The following is a 15714-nucleotide window of genomic DNA, read 5'->3' on the forward strand; positions in this document are numbered from 1 at the left end:
CCCTTCCCTGCCTGTCCTCCTGGCTGTGAGGCTGACCGTCCTGCTGTGCCCTGCTGGATACCTGTGCACTCACAGACGGTCTGCAGTTGTCTGGGTTTGCCTCTGGAGGCGCCTTGCCAGGCGGCGGGCCTCGACATCCCATTTTACAGATGCGGAAATGGGGCTGGGAGAGGTGGACCAAGGATGCCGGGCTGGAGAGGGGCAGGGCTGGCCTCTCTCGCCAGGACCCTCCAGCACGGGGTGAGTGGCAGCTGGCTCTTTCTTTCCGAGGGAGCTTTGGTGTGCGTGCATGTGCTCGCACCGTGCTGCGGGACGTTGGGAACGTGGGCCATGGGACTGGAGATTGGGGATGGGGCGCCTGGAGTTTATTCCGCGGATGGGAGGGTGGACGGGAACGGCCCTGGCAAGGCCACGGCCGGGGCCGGGTCCATGGGACTGGTTGTGCCATCCTCTCCCTTTTTAAATCGCAACTTTTCCTTTGTATTCATTTCATATATTAAGCGAAATGCAGATAAGTGCGTTCTCCTTCACACAGGACACAATAAGTGTTCTAGATATAAATAAACACTGGCTGGAGACACTCTTGCCAATGTGAGCCTTACAACGATAATTCAGTTTTCTTCAAATATCTCCACATATATGTTTGAAAATTCCCTAAGTAAAAGTTAAAAAAGAAACACAGGCCCTGGGGAGACAGGCCCCAGGAGACGGGGACTAACTAGGTGGCTGCACGGGGGGACGGTCTGTGCTGGGCTGTCTGCCCCACAGGGTCCCTCCCCGAGAGCCCTTGCTGCTCTGAGGTCATCAGCAGGGCCACAGGGGCTCAACCCCACCCTGGGGGAGGCTGAGACGCCCCCTCTTCACGCCCCAGGCTGGGTCTGGCTCCCTCCTCAACGCTCCTCAAATGCCCAGGGCCCTCCAACCTCCATGACCACACTGTCCCAGCAGTTTTGTGCCCCTGGGGGATGGTGTGAGGGCTTGGCTGGGGGCCGGCAGCAGTGAACGAGTCTCATCCCTGCGTCCTGGTCGGCACGCGAACCTGGGGAGTCGGGAAAGAGCCTCACTTTGCCTTCAGGGAGCAGCCATAACTTTGGGAGAACCAGACAGATTGGAGCTCACGCCCGTGTTGAGCTGGCCTGGGTGCCGGGCCCCACGTTAAGTTGCGCGGCCTTCCGAGGCAGACGCCTTGTACAGAGGGAGGGCTGAGGCCGGTAGCGGTGCCTCACTTGCCCCAGGGCTTGGGCTGGGGGTGGCAGGGCCTGGGTTTCTACCAGGCAGTCAGGCGTCCCTCGCCACCCTCCATGCACGCTGCGGCCGGAGGTCGGCGTGTGAGCCCAACTGTCCCTGCCCGGGGACCGTCGGGGCTGCCCGTCGGGGGAGAGGCCAGAAAGTGGCCACAGGCAAAGCAGCATCTGCCCACAGATGCAGAGTCACGAGATTCGATTAATACGTCACCAAAGTAAAAACCTTCAAGAGACACCATTACAGAAATTAACGGACAAGCCACAGACCAGAAGAACTCATTTGCGAATCATGTATCTGAGAAAGGACTGAATACAGAAAGAAGCCGTAAGACTCAATAATAAGGAGGCAAGTAACTCAATTAAAAACTTAAGTCTAAGGGGCGCCCGGGTGGCTCAGTTGGTTGAGCCTCTGACTCTTGATTTCAGCTCAGGTCATGATCCCAGGGTCGTGGGATCGAGCCCTGACCTGGGCTCCGCACTGAGTGTGGATCCTGTTTGGGATTCTCTCTCTCTCCTTCTCCCTCCCTCTCTCTCCCTCTGCCCCTCCCCTCCTCATGTTCTCTCTCTAAAAAAAAAAAAAAAAGAAAGACACTGAAATTTAAGTTACAAAATTACATTCAAAACAGATCTGAATAGGGGCGCCTGGGTGGCTCAGTTGGTTAGGAGTCCGACTTCAGCTCAGGTCCCGATCTCGTGGTCCGTGAGTTCGAGCCCCGCGTCGGGCTCTGGGCTGATGGCTCAGAGCCTGGAGCCTGTTTCAGATTCTGTGTCTCCCTCTCCCTCTGCCCCTCCCCTGTTCATGCTCTGTCTCTCTCTGTCCCAAAAATCAATAAACGTTAAAAAAAAATTTAAAAAAAAAACAGATCTGAATAGACAGAGCACCAGAGATGTACACGGGGGGCAGGGAGCACGAGAGAAACGGAACGCTCAGGGTCGTTGTCGTCAGGGAAATGCAAATGAATGCCACAGCGAGGTGCCACCTCACATTCATCAGGGTGGCCGTCAGAGTAATAAAGGGACCCAGCACATGTTGGGGAGGCTGTGGGGAGGCTCTGCCATCGCGGCTGGGAATGTAAACTGATGCGGCCACTCTGGAAAGCAGCCGAGAAGAGTCTTCAAAGGCTAAACATACCATGATTCCACCCAGGCGGGGGGGGGGAGCGGGGGGCGCAATGACATTCTGGGTCCTCACAAAGACTGGTGCATGCATGCTCACGGTGGCTGGATCCACAACCCACAGGTGCAAACAGCCCGGTGACCGTCCACACGCGGGGCGTTACTGAGCCGCGAGCTTGAGACCTGGAAACGCTCACTTCAGTCGGATTGAAAACTCGCGAGTGTTCGAGTACGCCAGACGGTGAGCGCTCAAAGCTGATGTTAACTTTGGGAAGTTACTTTTGGCCAAATATTTCAAAAGAAAACTTTTTATTGTTGATTTTTGAGAGACAGAGAGAGACAGAGTGTGAGCAGGGGAGGGGCAGAGAGAGAGGGAGACACAGAATCCGAAGCCGGCTCCAGGCTCCGAGCTGTCAGCACAGAGCCCGACGCGGGGCTCGAACTCACGAACCGCGAGATCATGACCTGAGCCGAAGTCGGGTGTTCAACCGACTGAGCCACCCAGGCGCTCCTAATAGCCAAATATTTCAAATGCAAAATCACAGAAATTATTTTTTAAAAAGCTCCAGAGCCAATGGTGTTTAATGGTAGGTGTGGGTGAGACTTTTCACCAGTGTCCAGGACTCTGGGGTGAGGCCTGGCAAGGCAGGAGATTTGGAAGCACCAACCTGGGCTGGGGTTGGGGTCATGAGTGTGGAGAAACAGGGGGAGTCCCTGGTGGGGGCAGGGATGAGATTTGTGGGCAGTGGACGGGTGGGGGGACAGGAAGGGGCGTCCCTGAGGGGTCAAGGACTGGACATATGGGCAGTGGATGGGGGACAGGAGGAATCAAGGACGGGTCCCCATCCTGTGTCTCCTTCAGCCCGTGGGTGAATTTGCTTTGTTGAATTCATTTCTATTTTGGCAAGTTCAAGCAACCAGCAGATCTTAGAACCATCTTGAAGACAAAAACATTGGTACTTGGTGATCTGTAGTGAGTTGGTTGCTTTTGATCGGCACTCTTGTTCATGTACTAGTATGTTCTAAAACGACAGCAATGCCACTTATGTGAAGTCATGTCTGGGGACCTCACCTGTCCACACCCCGAAGCCCTGTGCCAAAGACCACCCAGCGGTCAGAGGTAAGACCCAATCCAAACCTTTTGCCTTTATTTTACATATTATTGAACAAGTCTGGTTTCTCCAGCTCAGCTTAGAGGGAGTCAGTTCAGAGGGGGTCTGGATGGGCCAGGGGAAAATGAGGGCAGGGAAGGACATGGACCGCAGATGCCCTAGGCAGCAGGGGCGGATGAAGGCTCTGGACCAGAGAAGAACGAGGAACTAGGAAAGCAGACCCAAGGCCCAGAAAGTGTGGCCCCTGGGGACGGTGGAGACACAGTCTTCCATGCTCGACAGGGCCTCAGGGTGTCGCCATTCAACTGTCCAGCCTCGTACCTACCGGTCACCATGTGTCACGGAGAAAAGGATGAAGGTCATTGGCAAACATTTCCCACCTAAAACCATTAGACTACGTGTGAGCACCGTGTCTGACGGGTGACGTTCAGTTGCCTGAAGCCCTGAGTAACAGATTTCTTCCCAGAGTGCAGATGGGTGAGCTTTCTGCACATTTTGGAATGAGAGGGGAGCCGCCGACACTTCAGACCGGGCTCCCCACTGCTCCGGGGTTACTCTGCAGGGCACCCCAAGCTGGAAGCCTTGGGGCTCTTTGTTCAAGCTCCGCCTGGCTTAGCCGCTCCACAGGCGGCTTCAAAGTTAACCTTTCTCAGGGCATCACGGCGGCCCCGTGGAGTGCAGGGCCGGGGCACCGTGCCCAGGGGCCGAGCCAAGCTTTGGTGTCCTTCTTCCTCGAGGCCTTGGGCAGGCACAGCGGCTGACTCACCACCCTCCACAGTGTAGTCCTGGCCTCCCGTGGGCTTAGGGACAGCGCCGGCAGGGTAGGGCTGGGAGGGAAACGAGGGTGCTCGCCCAAGGGGGCCCGAGCCATCCTGCAGGACATCGTTTCTGCGGTCGGCGTGGGGCTTTCCGGGAGGCCCTGCTGCGGTGGGGGGGGAGGGCCGGGAGTCTGGCCCGGCAGAGCCCGGGCTTCTCTCCCAGGCAGCTGGTCTCCAGGGGCCCACCCCTCAGTCCCCGGAGGCAGGGGGCCAAGGGGCGCATAGCTCTCAGCCTTGGCACAGGTGCCAGGGGTGGGGCCGGGGGGCCCCAGCTATGCCAAGGATGTCTTCCTCTCAAGTGTCTGATTTCACTCACTCATTCATCAAACGCTCCCCAGGCGCCTGCCACCAGGCACCTGCCGGGCAGACTGTAGGGCTGCATCATCCCACAGAAATCTAACTCCTGCCCCCGGTGCCGCTTACAGATTTCCTAGCAGCCTTGTTAAAAGGAGTGAAAAAAAGACAGGCAAAGTGCATTCTAGGGGGCTTTTTCGTTTGACCCAATGTCTCCAAACACGATCGTTTCAACGTGTAACCGGCATAAGGATTATTCATGAGACAGCTTGTATTCTTTCCTTTTTTGTCTTCCAAAAGCGGGCACGTATTTTACACTCGGGCACTCAGAGCACATCTCGGTTCAGAACAGCGCATTTCAGGTCCGAGCCGCGTCACTCGGTAGTGGCACGCCCGCATTTGGCGACCGAGGAGGCCCCAGCGCACACCCACCCGACGGGCGCCAAGCGCCGGCTCTGGCCGCGGTGCCGAGAACTCTTCCCAGCTCGTGCGGTGGAAGGAAGCGGGCAGCATCTGGGAAGCTCATCCCCCGCCGCCCAGCCGCTCCACCGAGGGGTCTGTGTCCTGGGACACGCGCACGAGCAGGCAGGCGCGGGGCTGTTCGCCCAGCACCGTGGGTCAAACCGCCAAGTAGGAACTGCCATCCGTCAGAAGGATGAACGGACGCCCAGGGGCGTGGATAGGCGGTGGCCTCATTCGGCGGAAGATCGCACGGCGGCCAAGGGGACGCGACCCAGACCTGTGGGTGTCCGCACGGGAAATACTCAAAGGCACAGCGAGTAGGGAAAAACGCACGGACGGCGTGATGTCGATTGGGACACTTTGGAAAAAAGACCAAGTGGAAGTCGCACACCCCCGCAACGCGACCCGACTCGCGGGGAGGCACGCCCCGGCCTCCGGGGAGCGCTGGACTCCGGGAAGGGGGAGAAAGAGGCGGGAAGGGGGAGGAAGCCAGAGGCGGTCTCAGCTCAACATTTTAGCTCCCAGCAAAGTCAGCAACTGCGGCGAGGGGCTCCTGAGTGTCGTACGAGAGCGCGCGTGAAGGTGTTCTCTGTACTCATCTGTACTTGAGATGCTCCGTAGTAAAAAAAATTAAGGCCCCTCTGAACGAAAAACTAAAGAATGGCCTCGCGAAGGTCACCTGCCCACCCCGCCGTTCGGTGCCCCCCCCTGAAAGATGGGGTGAGAGTACCTACATCACCCAGCTGACGTGGAGCCAAAGCGTGGCCATTTTTTCACGACCAGCGTCTGGCGAGAATCGCAGCCGTGAATATTTGTGGACTGCTTGGTGTGTGCCCGGCACTAACGAACCGACCCGATGGCGACGAGCACATTTTACAGATGAGGACACGGAGGGCGGAGAGGTCGCCCAGCGTTGCCGGGGTTTGAGCTCAGCCAGCCAGATTCAGAACTGGCCTTTTGACTTCCTTGCGCCTACTCAGTGCTGATTCGCTCTCCTTTCCCAGACGCGGAAACCACTTTTCGAGCCTGCAGGTGGCAAGTCGAGCCCGGTGCTTGGGGCCCCGGCTAATCCCGGGAGAGGCAGGTGGGTCTTGCTCTGGCTGCAGATGGCCCTCCCCTGCACGGACAAGCCCGCCTGGGGACCAAAGAGCCACCTGCCGACTTTAGCCCCTGCCCCCGCCCCCCCACCCCCATGCCGCCAGCACACCAAGTTCAAAGGAGTGCACCAAGTTAAGACTGAGGCCATCAGCAGCCCCACCTTTGTCTCCAGCTATAAAAATATTCACCAGGATGGGGGTCTACACGGAAGGGGATTCTGAGTCCTAGATCCACCTTCAAGGTCCCCCCCCCCCCCGCCCCGCCTCGCCCCGGGGGCCTTGGAGAGCGGCTCACTTGGCTGGAAGGCCTGGCTGCCTCATCTGGGGAGCAAAGGAAGTGCCTGCTCCCTGCAGCATAAAGGCAAAACCCGAAGGCTCGGAGGGTCGCTGCTGGGCGGCCACACAACTGGGCAGACAGGTGAACGTCGTCTTCCTCCCGGGGCGCTGCTCGCCGACAGCGAGAAGAAAGTGAACTGTCTTTTCAACATTCCATTTAATTCCAGTATCTCATTTAAACTGGACCGAGTCCCACTGAAGTGTGGTTGCCACTTCTTTCTCTGGTACAACCGTCTATCATCTTTAGGTTAACCACCCCCACCCCACCCCCCACAACAGGGTGTATCTGGCTTCTGATATAAGACAATAAAAACCCAGGTTTAAAAATTCACAAGCAGAGGTCCAGAAAAGTGTCTGGCGTCCCGTGGGCACCCAGGAGGGGGTGTTATGTACTGAGAGAAATTGCATGGTGAGGGCAAGTAGAGAGGTCTCTTCCTAAAACTTAGAGAGGTCTGGAGACGGGGCAGGGGGCCGGGGCCGCTCTTCCCTCCAAGCCCCTTGCAGACGCCCCCGCGAGGCTCCCAGTGGCAGCCCCCTTACCTCTAGGAGAAGAGATCAGCGGCCGTCTCGCGTCTCAGGCTGGGGACGGTAGCTTGTGTTTCTGGGATGGCCATCTGGGCCGTGGCTGCTGTCCCCTGCTGGCCTGGCCCTCGCCCGACTCTGCCCATTTGGACTAAATGCCTGGCCTTTGCAGAGAAGGGAAATTATCTCTAAGCTCAGGCCTTCCAATGGCCCCCGTGACTTTCGGAAGCTTACTCCGTGCGATTAATCCCTGGCTCATATCCCCAGTTCCCGGCCTTGAGGACAGAGGAATGGACAGACTGGAGATAGAATCCACGTGGTGAAGGGAGTCAAAACCACGATGGTGGCCGGGGGGGGGGGGGTGTTGGGGAAGAGGTGGAGGAGGTCACTATTTCTGAAAAGCTCTCCTGGGAAGGAGGCCCTGGGGGCTGCCACCAGGGTCAGAAGGGGATTGCGGGACACAGCTTACGTGTAACAGAAGGGGAAATTTCTGGCAATTGGAACGGGGCGATGAGTTGCCTCGGGACCCAGTGAGTCCCCAAGTCCGGGTGTGCCTGGCACTCTGTCACCACAGTGGGGCGGGTCTCCCCTCTTGAGGGGAAGCAGAAGAGGCGGGCTGCTCCAAGGACGCCCGCGTGAGGTGCTGACAGGCAGTGCCGGGGCGAGAGGGCAAGGCTGATCCTGACCTGGGGGCTTCGACCTGTCACAGGCCGGGGCAGAGAGCAGATGAGCACAAGGACACGCTGTGGGCAGAGCCACAGGACTTCACACGTGGCCAAGGGCTGTGTCTGGTAATAAGACAGGCCTGGCCGAGAGCAGGGATTTCCAGTAAGCTGGTAAGAAGCGAGTCAGCCGTGGCCAAGGACAAGCCAAGGACGCTTGCTCAGGCCTGCGAGGCCCACCTGCGTCCAGTCGCCATGCCACTTCTGGGAAGGCAGCAAGCAGATGGGCCTCTTTTCCCAGCAGGCTCCCCAGGCCACCACTTAGCTTCGGAGACTCCGGCGTAGGAATGAGGGCATCGCTACGAGGCTCTGAGCCTGCGGGAGTGAAGAGCGTTCCTGGAATGAAAGCCTCTGTGGACCCCAGGAGGCCGAGGCCGCGGAGAGGCCCGGGGGGGTACTGGCGTGCTGGGCCGTCCAGGGCCCAGACCCCACCACCACGCCGACAAGCAGCTGGAACCAGAGGCAGATGGGGCTGGAGAGGGGCGGACGTGGGTCTCCTGCTCCCCGTGGGAAGCCTCGGTGTCTGAGGACCCGTGACTCAGGCCCTGAGGCTGTGCCCTGGTCACTGCTGTGGGACACCTTTGTGACTCTCCCTTCCTAGAGTTTCTTTAGGGGCCCCGCAATTCCAGTGCTTCAGCAAATGCTGTGCCGGGGTGTGCAGTCCGCATTTGGGGTGTAGACGTTGCTGATGGCTGAGTTCGGCCTCTGCTCATGTCACCCGCCCCCCTCCCTTGGCCACTTCAGGCGGCATTCGTCATGACAGAACCGGTCTAGGGGACAGGAGCTGAGGCACAGTTGAACCCAAGGTCCCCGGGGTAAGCGAGGGAGCCCCAAGGCACCTCTGAAGCGGGAGGGAAACGGCCACGGGGCCATTTTCCAGGCCGGTCCAGCCTCTGCAGTCCTGTTGACTCAGTGAGTGTCAGCACCAGCCTGGCTCAGCCGCTCTCCCGCCCCTGCTCCAGCAGACGGGACGCAGGTGAAGCGGCTGCCACACAGAGCAGGAAAGGCCTGGAGGACCATCCTACCTGCCTTCGGTCCCCGCAGCCCTCGCATCCTCAGCTGGGATCTCAGTCCCTGTCCTGGGGCCCGGCCAGCAGCAGCAGCAGAGGCCTGGCCAACCCCGCCTCCACTCGTACCTGGTGACCGTGTACTTCCTGCCACAGGCGCACCGCAGGAAGGAGGCCCTGCGTTTGGGGCTTTCGTATCCTGTATCCTGTCAGAGCCTGGGTGGCTGGGTGGCCAGGCCTGTCAAGGGCAGGGTGGGGCAGGTCCCCAGCAAAGGCCCCGTGGCCACGGACTGGGGAGGTTTTTGCCTGCCCTGGGGCTGGAAGTTCCTGCTTCAGGAAAGCGAAGCGCGTCACCAGGAAAACAGTTCCCTGGCCCTGGGAGGGGCGGGGGGCTGGCGGATCCGTCCCTCTGAGGGTGGAGGTGAGCCGTGATGTGCCTGTCAGCCTGTGGCGCTCCTTCCCCCGTGACTCAGCAAACCAGAGTGGCGGCCCAAGCGTCTGGGGTGCCGGGGAGGTCTGGCCCCAGCTGATGGCTCCGGTGGAGCGGGGACGATACATGACAAGATTTATTCAGCTCCAGGCTTAGCCAGTGACCCTCGATCTCCCACCCAAATTAACCCACACACAGTGAGACAGAGAGCCCGGCTCTGCGGGGGGAGCTCGTCAGGGGTCATTTCCAGGCCTCCTCCCTGCGGCGTGTTTCTGGGGGCCTGGAGTGGGTCTGGGTTCCCGGGGGGGGGGGGTTCAGCGAGCAGGAGCAGCTGCTGGCATCTCCAGGGGGTGGGAGGTGAGGTGGTCAGGGAGGCCCCAGGGAGCCTCTTGGTCGTCAGCACAGACGGAACTTGCACAGAATAACGTTTCCCTATTCTGAGTCTCTGGAACGTTCCTCCCCTGCCCCCCCCCCCCCGCCCATGGAGCCTGTGCACGCAGCACCCCGACTTCCTCTCTGAGGCCTCAGGGATGCGAATGGAAACTGTGCGATACTAGGCAGTCAGCTGAACCCTGGCCCCCAGGCCCAAGCCCCATGCCTGCGGGTTCCCGCACCCACTGCTGGCCTCCTCCAACACCTGTGCCTGCTCCTCTGCGCCCACCCCATCGCCCCCACCCACACTGCTGGGGCGGGTCCCTCCCTGCCACCCTGGCCCTGGCTTGGTCCTGCCTCCCTGACTGCTCAGGTGGGCACCCCCCAGGGACGTGGCTCTGCACCTCGGCTTCCAGCTTCCCCAGAGTGATGGCTCTTGCCTATGAACTCAGCCCCTTTCCCTTTCTGGCCGCAGAAGGGGGCCTGCAGCCCTGCCTGTGTGAGGCCCGTGTGCACGGTGGGCTGCTTGGGAGAAACATCCGGGAAGGGAGCCAAGGGACCCCTTGCTGAAAATGGGGAAATGCGCAGGTAGGTCCTATCTTCCTTTGGGTCCTGGGCTTCTCCCCATCTGCCTTGCTGTACCGGTCCCACAACCAAAACACCCTCCTCCCCTCTTCTCTGCTTCCAGCCTCCCCACTGTCCTGGGATCAGCCCTGCCTCGGTTTCCCTCTGCCTAGCTGTGAGCGGTGGCACAGAGCGTGGCTGCGTTGGCAGGTGCACCAGCCCACCTGGATAGCCGCACTTGAGTCCATAATTATGACGAAGAACACCACCATCCCTCCCGGATAATCCTGTAAAGCCTGGATGAACAGTGCCTTCCTCCCGGGGCTCCAGCTGGCACAGAGCCGGCTCATAAAGGCGCCCCAGGTCCCCAGGACTGTCGAGGAGCCCTTTTGAAAACTACCTCTTAGCACAGACGTAATTTAGCAGAGAGCTTGACCACGGGGCAGCCATTTTATCAGCAGGATCTGCAAATGACTTTGGGCTCCTCAGAAGGCAGGTGCTGAGTAAATTCCAGGCATTATGGGTGATTAAGAAAACAATTCCACTCTGGAAAGACTAGGTCTGAACTTCGGGACAGGACAAGGAGGGAGGCCGGGATGGCGGAGGCAGGCGGCCACAGGAGGGGTCTTCCTTGAAGTCCTGCAGAGGTACATGTCCTACGTAGGCTGGGAGAAACCCAGCCGAGGTCCTCACATCCGTAACTGCTGCTCCCTGTTTGCCTGGGCCAGGCATTAACGCGGAATCTCAAGCTTCCGCTACTCCAGGACCGAAGGAGCCGGATGCTGTGTCTCGGGAGGGGGTGGTTCTGACCCCGAGTCACGGTTGTGTGAAGCAGTCCGGGGATCACTGGGGCATTTGAGCTGTGCACACGTGGACGGTTCTGCTTCCTGACATTTTCTTCCCGTTAACAAACGGACTCCCGTGTTTTTAATTTGCTTCCCCTTGATGACATTCGTGGAGCACATTTTCATACGCTCGCTGGCTGTGTGGATATCTTCTTTTCGGAAGCGCCCGATCAGCCGGGCTGTCTATTTTTAAAGACTGATCTGTAGTTTTTTAATATATATGGGTAGACACATTGGAGTTTTCGGTTGAGTGACTGTATCATAAATCTTTTCTTCTGCCCTGTGGCCTCCCTTTTCACAACCCTGATTATGTCTTTTAAATGAACAAAAGTTCTTGATTTCAACAGAGTATAACGGATTGTTTCTTTATAGGTCCTGTTGAAAAATCTTTGCTGAGCCCATGTCATGAATACATTCTTCTGTTACCTTCTGGAAGCTGTATCGTTTTAGACATAGACCAATAATCCACGAGATGCCACCACAAATCACCAAAATGTCTGAAATTAAAGACCGCCAACACCAAGGGTTGAATTTAGGAGATGAGTGTAAGTGAGCAACGTAACAGTTCGGAAATAAACTGTTTACATAGTCCAGCAAATATGAATTATGCTCTTATAAAGGGGTTTCATGGCACACCTCTTTCAATAAATTTAAATCTAAGACTTGAGAATTCAAAGATCCAGAGTTCTGACATTTAGGGAGAGGTAGTTAGAAGGATATCAGCAAATGGTGAGAGTTCAGATGACTTTTAGTTTGTACCTTGTTTTGTCTGAGCTGATCTGCAGTAGGTCCCTGTGGGTATGTCTTAATACATGGGGGCCAGGGCGGGGCTCTGGGGAGCCACATGAGTCTCACTATAAAGGCACCTCCTGGAAAGGAGCAGCACAGGACAGACTGGAGCCCAAACTTTGAAAATTAAAGACACAGGGCACCTGGGTGGCTCAGTCGGTTAAGCGTCCGGCTTTGGCTCAGGTCATGATCTCAAGGTTTGTGGGTTCGAGCCCCGCGTCAGGCTCTGTGCGGACAGCTCGGAGCCTGGAACCTGCTTCCGATTCTGTCTCCCTCTCTGCCTTTCCCCCGCTCACGCTGTCTCTCAAAAATAAATAGACATTACAAAACAATTTAAAGACGTGTAAGACACCTCAGAAGGCAGAGGGAGTGTTAAGACATTGACCTTGCTCTATCACCCTGGGTCTAGGGCTATGAGATTGTTCAAAAGCTATCAGTCTGTTTCTGATTGTTCAAATGTTAAGCATACGTTTTGTGCATTGTGTGTGCAATATGTTTTAAAAAAGAAAAAAATCAAAGAAGCTCCCGCTGAGACAGAGTTCACTCAGGAGCCCTGAATTCTGCCAGTGTGAGCCCGGTCGAGCTGTGAGTTCTCAGTTGCTGACCTGCCCAAGTAGGTTCCACAGTGCCAGCCTTACGGTCCAGCTCCTCAGGTCCTGGCTGTCTGGGTACCACTGGGTGAATCTCTGGATTTCTGTGGATCTGAATCTACCTGCCACGAATGCCAACTTTTGGGCCCAGAATCTCAATGAATTGGGATGCTTGGGGTCTGGGCCCAGGAATCTGCACAAATTTCCTAATATTTTCCTTGTATTTATACCTTCTATATCTTAAATTATGCCGTAAGGTCCTCCAAGTTCTTTGCATCTCAATATCCAAGGACATCACTGCACATTTGACTTTCAACCTTGTCTTTGGCGGTGGGGGGGGGGGGGGGACGGAGGATGGAGGCAGGGAGTAACTTTGTTTCTTTGCCATCTTCTGACATGAGCATACACTGACGTCACAGTGAGGACGAAAACGTGTTAGCAATGGGGTGGGGACAGGAAGCTGACGGTGGGAAAGAGGCAGACACGGCTTTTCTGCTCCCGGTCTCCCAGGAGAGGGGCCACACCTGGAGCCCTTGCCTCACCTTCCCTTCTGGTCTGTGTCTTGGGCAGACGCGTCAACACCCGTGCCCTGGTTCCCCCTGCAAAACGCAGACGAGGCCCTGAGACATCATAGCGGGGTTGGGAAGGTAAACGGGAGGAAAGGGTTAGATATAAGCTGCTGTTGTCTTTCGAGAAGGCTGCTTTCACTTACTTACTCATTCGACAAACGTGCCCTGGATGTCTCCTGAGTAAGCGCTCTGTTCTTTCTCGGTCCGGCCTGGAACCGCTACAGCATTAGCAGTGGAGAACCTTCCTCAGCGCAGCCCTAGCGTGTCCCGCTAAGTGCCAGCACATGGGGTCTTCACGACGTTCCCGCAAACAGGCGTCACCGCCCCACGTTTGACGGGACACGAGACACGCCTTGCACGCAGCCGCAGAGCAAAGGCGGCAGAGCTGGGGTTCACACCTGGCACGCTGGGCCACTCACTGCCACACAGCCCCTCCCGCCGGCTGGTGCCAGACCCTGCTGCCTCGTGCGGTCACCTAAGGGGGGGTGAGGCACGGCGGGAGGCAACGGGAAGATTCTCCCTTGTGAGAAATCGACTCTGAGACGGTCGACTCTTCTCTAGTAACGAGGCAGACGCAGGGAAGGGACCTGGATGGTGCCGAATCCTGTCCACCCCGGAATTCACTTAATCCTCAGTGCCCGAGGAGCATCCAGGGCCCTCGGCGAACTGGCCAGTGTCCTGCCTCGGGACAGGCTCCCCGGCCACCGGGGACCGTGCCAGGCCAGGAGCCTTGCCCACACAACTTCACGATGATTCTGAAAGGCAATTATTTACAGGTTTGTAACTGGTATCTGGAACGTTTGTTCAGACAGCCCTAAATATAGTATGTTACTCTCTCTGCTTTGCGAGGCAACACAAGTTCGAGCCAAAGGTTCCCTCCAGTCAAATTCAAGCGGATGCTTCGCTGGCACCAGACGCACTGCTTTCGAAGCAAAAGACCAAGAACACGATTCTTGGCAGCTCTAGAGCTGGACTCGATCTCATCATCTAAAGAAAAACCTTCAGGTCCCTGCAAGGAAAGAGCCACCCCAACAAGTTAATCCTTAAGGAACAAAAGGACCCTCAGAAGAAAAGCAATTTATTCTAAGACACGGAAAGCTGATCAGATTTTGCATCCCATTCGAAGGTATCTTCGACATTTTTAAGGAGACACAAGTCAAGATTATGGGGATAAAAATATTCAAGTTACCCCCTGGACTCTAAAGCATATGCAAATGAAGTCGGAGCGCTCTAACTGCCTACCTGAGAGTTGCCAAGGGGACACAAACCATCATTTGCTGCCAGGCCTTCTCGGTATTGAAGGGAAAAAAAATCCCACGTTTAAGAGGCACTGAGTTGATGGAAAGCCTCAAGAAATGTCAACTAGTCAAACGGAAGTCTATCTTTAGACTGTGCTCTCTTCGCTAACGTGGCTAAAAATGCCCGCAGGGTACAAAGATTGATTCCCCTGGCTCTTCTTCTAGCGTCTGCCTACCATGATGTCATAAAGTAGCTACTGTGTCAAGATACATACAATACCAAAGAGGGGCAGTTATGGAAGCAAGCATTTTTCTTTCATAGCTGAGAATCATCAAATGCAGAAACAACAGGTTTTCAAGTAGATCAGAAAAATAAGCTGTACAACCAAAGCTAATTACACAAGGACTTTTTACACCAAGGAGGCTTAAAAACACCAGATTCCCGGAAAACAGACTTGAAGATTTAAATTGCGGGGCACCCGGGGTGGCTCAGTTGGTTGGTTCAGCGGCCAGCTTCGGCTCAGGTCGTGATCTCGCGATTCGTGAGTTCGAGCCCCACGTCAGGCTCTGTGCTGACAGCTCAGAGCCTGGAGCCTGCTTCAGATTCTCTGTCTCCCTCCCTCTCTGCCCCTCCCCGGCTTGTGTTTTGTCTCTCTCAAAAATAAACATAAAAAATTTAAACTGCTCGAGATTTCTAAGTTGTTTTGCATTCTAAATCACCCTAACTCAATTAGAATTAGCAAGACTGATTTTCTTCTAGCAAGCACAGCGCTTTTGTTATTTGTGAAGTTCCTGCTGACTTTTCCATGTTCGGTGTCCCCAGTTCTTCAGGCGACCATGGTTAGAAATGGAAATGACATTTTATCCATTAATGATTTATCCTGCCCGTTTCATACTGGATGGGTGCTATGGTAGAGACCACAACATCCACCAGGGTGATTCTGAGCACACGGCTGGGTCTGAGGGGACATCTCTACACAACCACACCCCGCCCCCTGCCTGCCCTCAGATCCCTTCAGATTTAAGATTCTGATGGACAAGAGTTTCTCAGTACACGAATATGCTTTGTGTCATTCCTTAAAGCCTTTTCTACAAAAAGGCAAAGAAAGAATACAAATGCGTGGCTGCTGGGCAGCTTCTCACTTTTATCCTGGGGAGGAAACAATCTGGTTCTTAGCGCCAGGGAGACCACAGGCCCGGGGACCTCACCACAAGGCTAGGTGGCGAGGTGGGGGGAGCCCGGCACGGGCTTCTGCTGTTTTTACAAGGATGTAGGAGGTGTGCGCACTTGGGAAATGCGTTTTTGTTCTTTTAAACCTACATTCCTCCTTTTGGAATATTTAACACGCTTTCTTCTGAAAACCTAAGCCTGACTCAGCCACAGAGCGGGAACCTGGTTCCAGGCCGAAATCCGGACGGGAGGGAGGCACAGCTTTCCTGGGAAGCTGGTGGGAAAAACGAGCACAAGGATCCCACAGAGAGGTGAACACAAGGTACAGCAAGAGTCGGTCTTTAAAATGCCTCCCGAGTTACAGCCCTGGCCACACCTTCATGCCACCCAGCTCTGCCAGCTCCCCTTGGCCTTGG

This window comes from Panthera tigris, chromosome E2, assembly GCF_018350195.1.
Source record: "Panthera tigris isolate Pti1 chromosome E2, P.tigris_Pti1_mat1.1, whole genome shotgun sequence".
In the NCBI taxonomy this organism is placed as follows: Eukaryota; Metazoa; Chordata; class Mammalia; order Carnivora; family Felidae; genus Panthera; species Panthera tigris.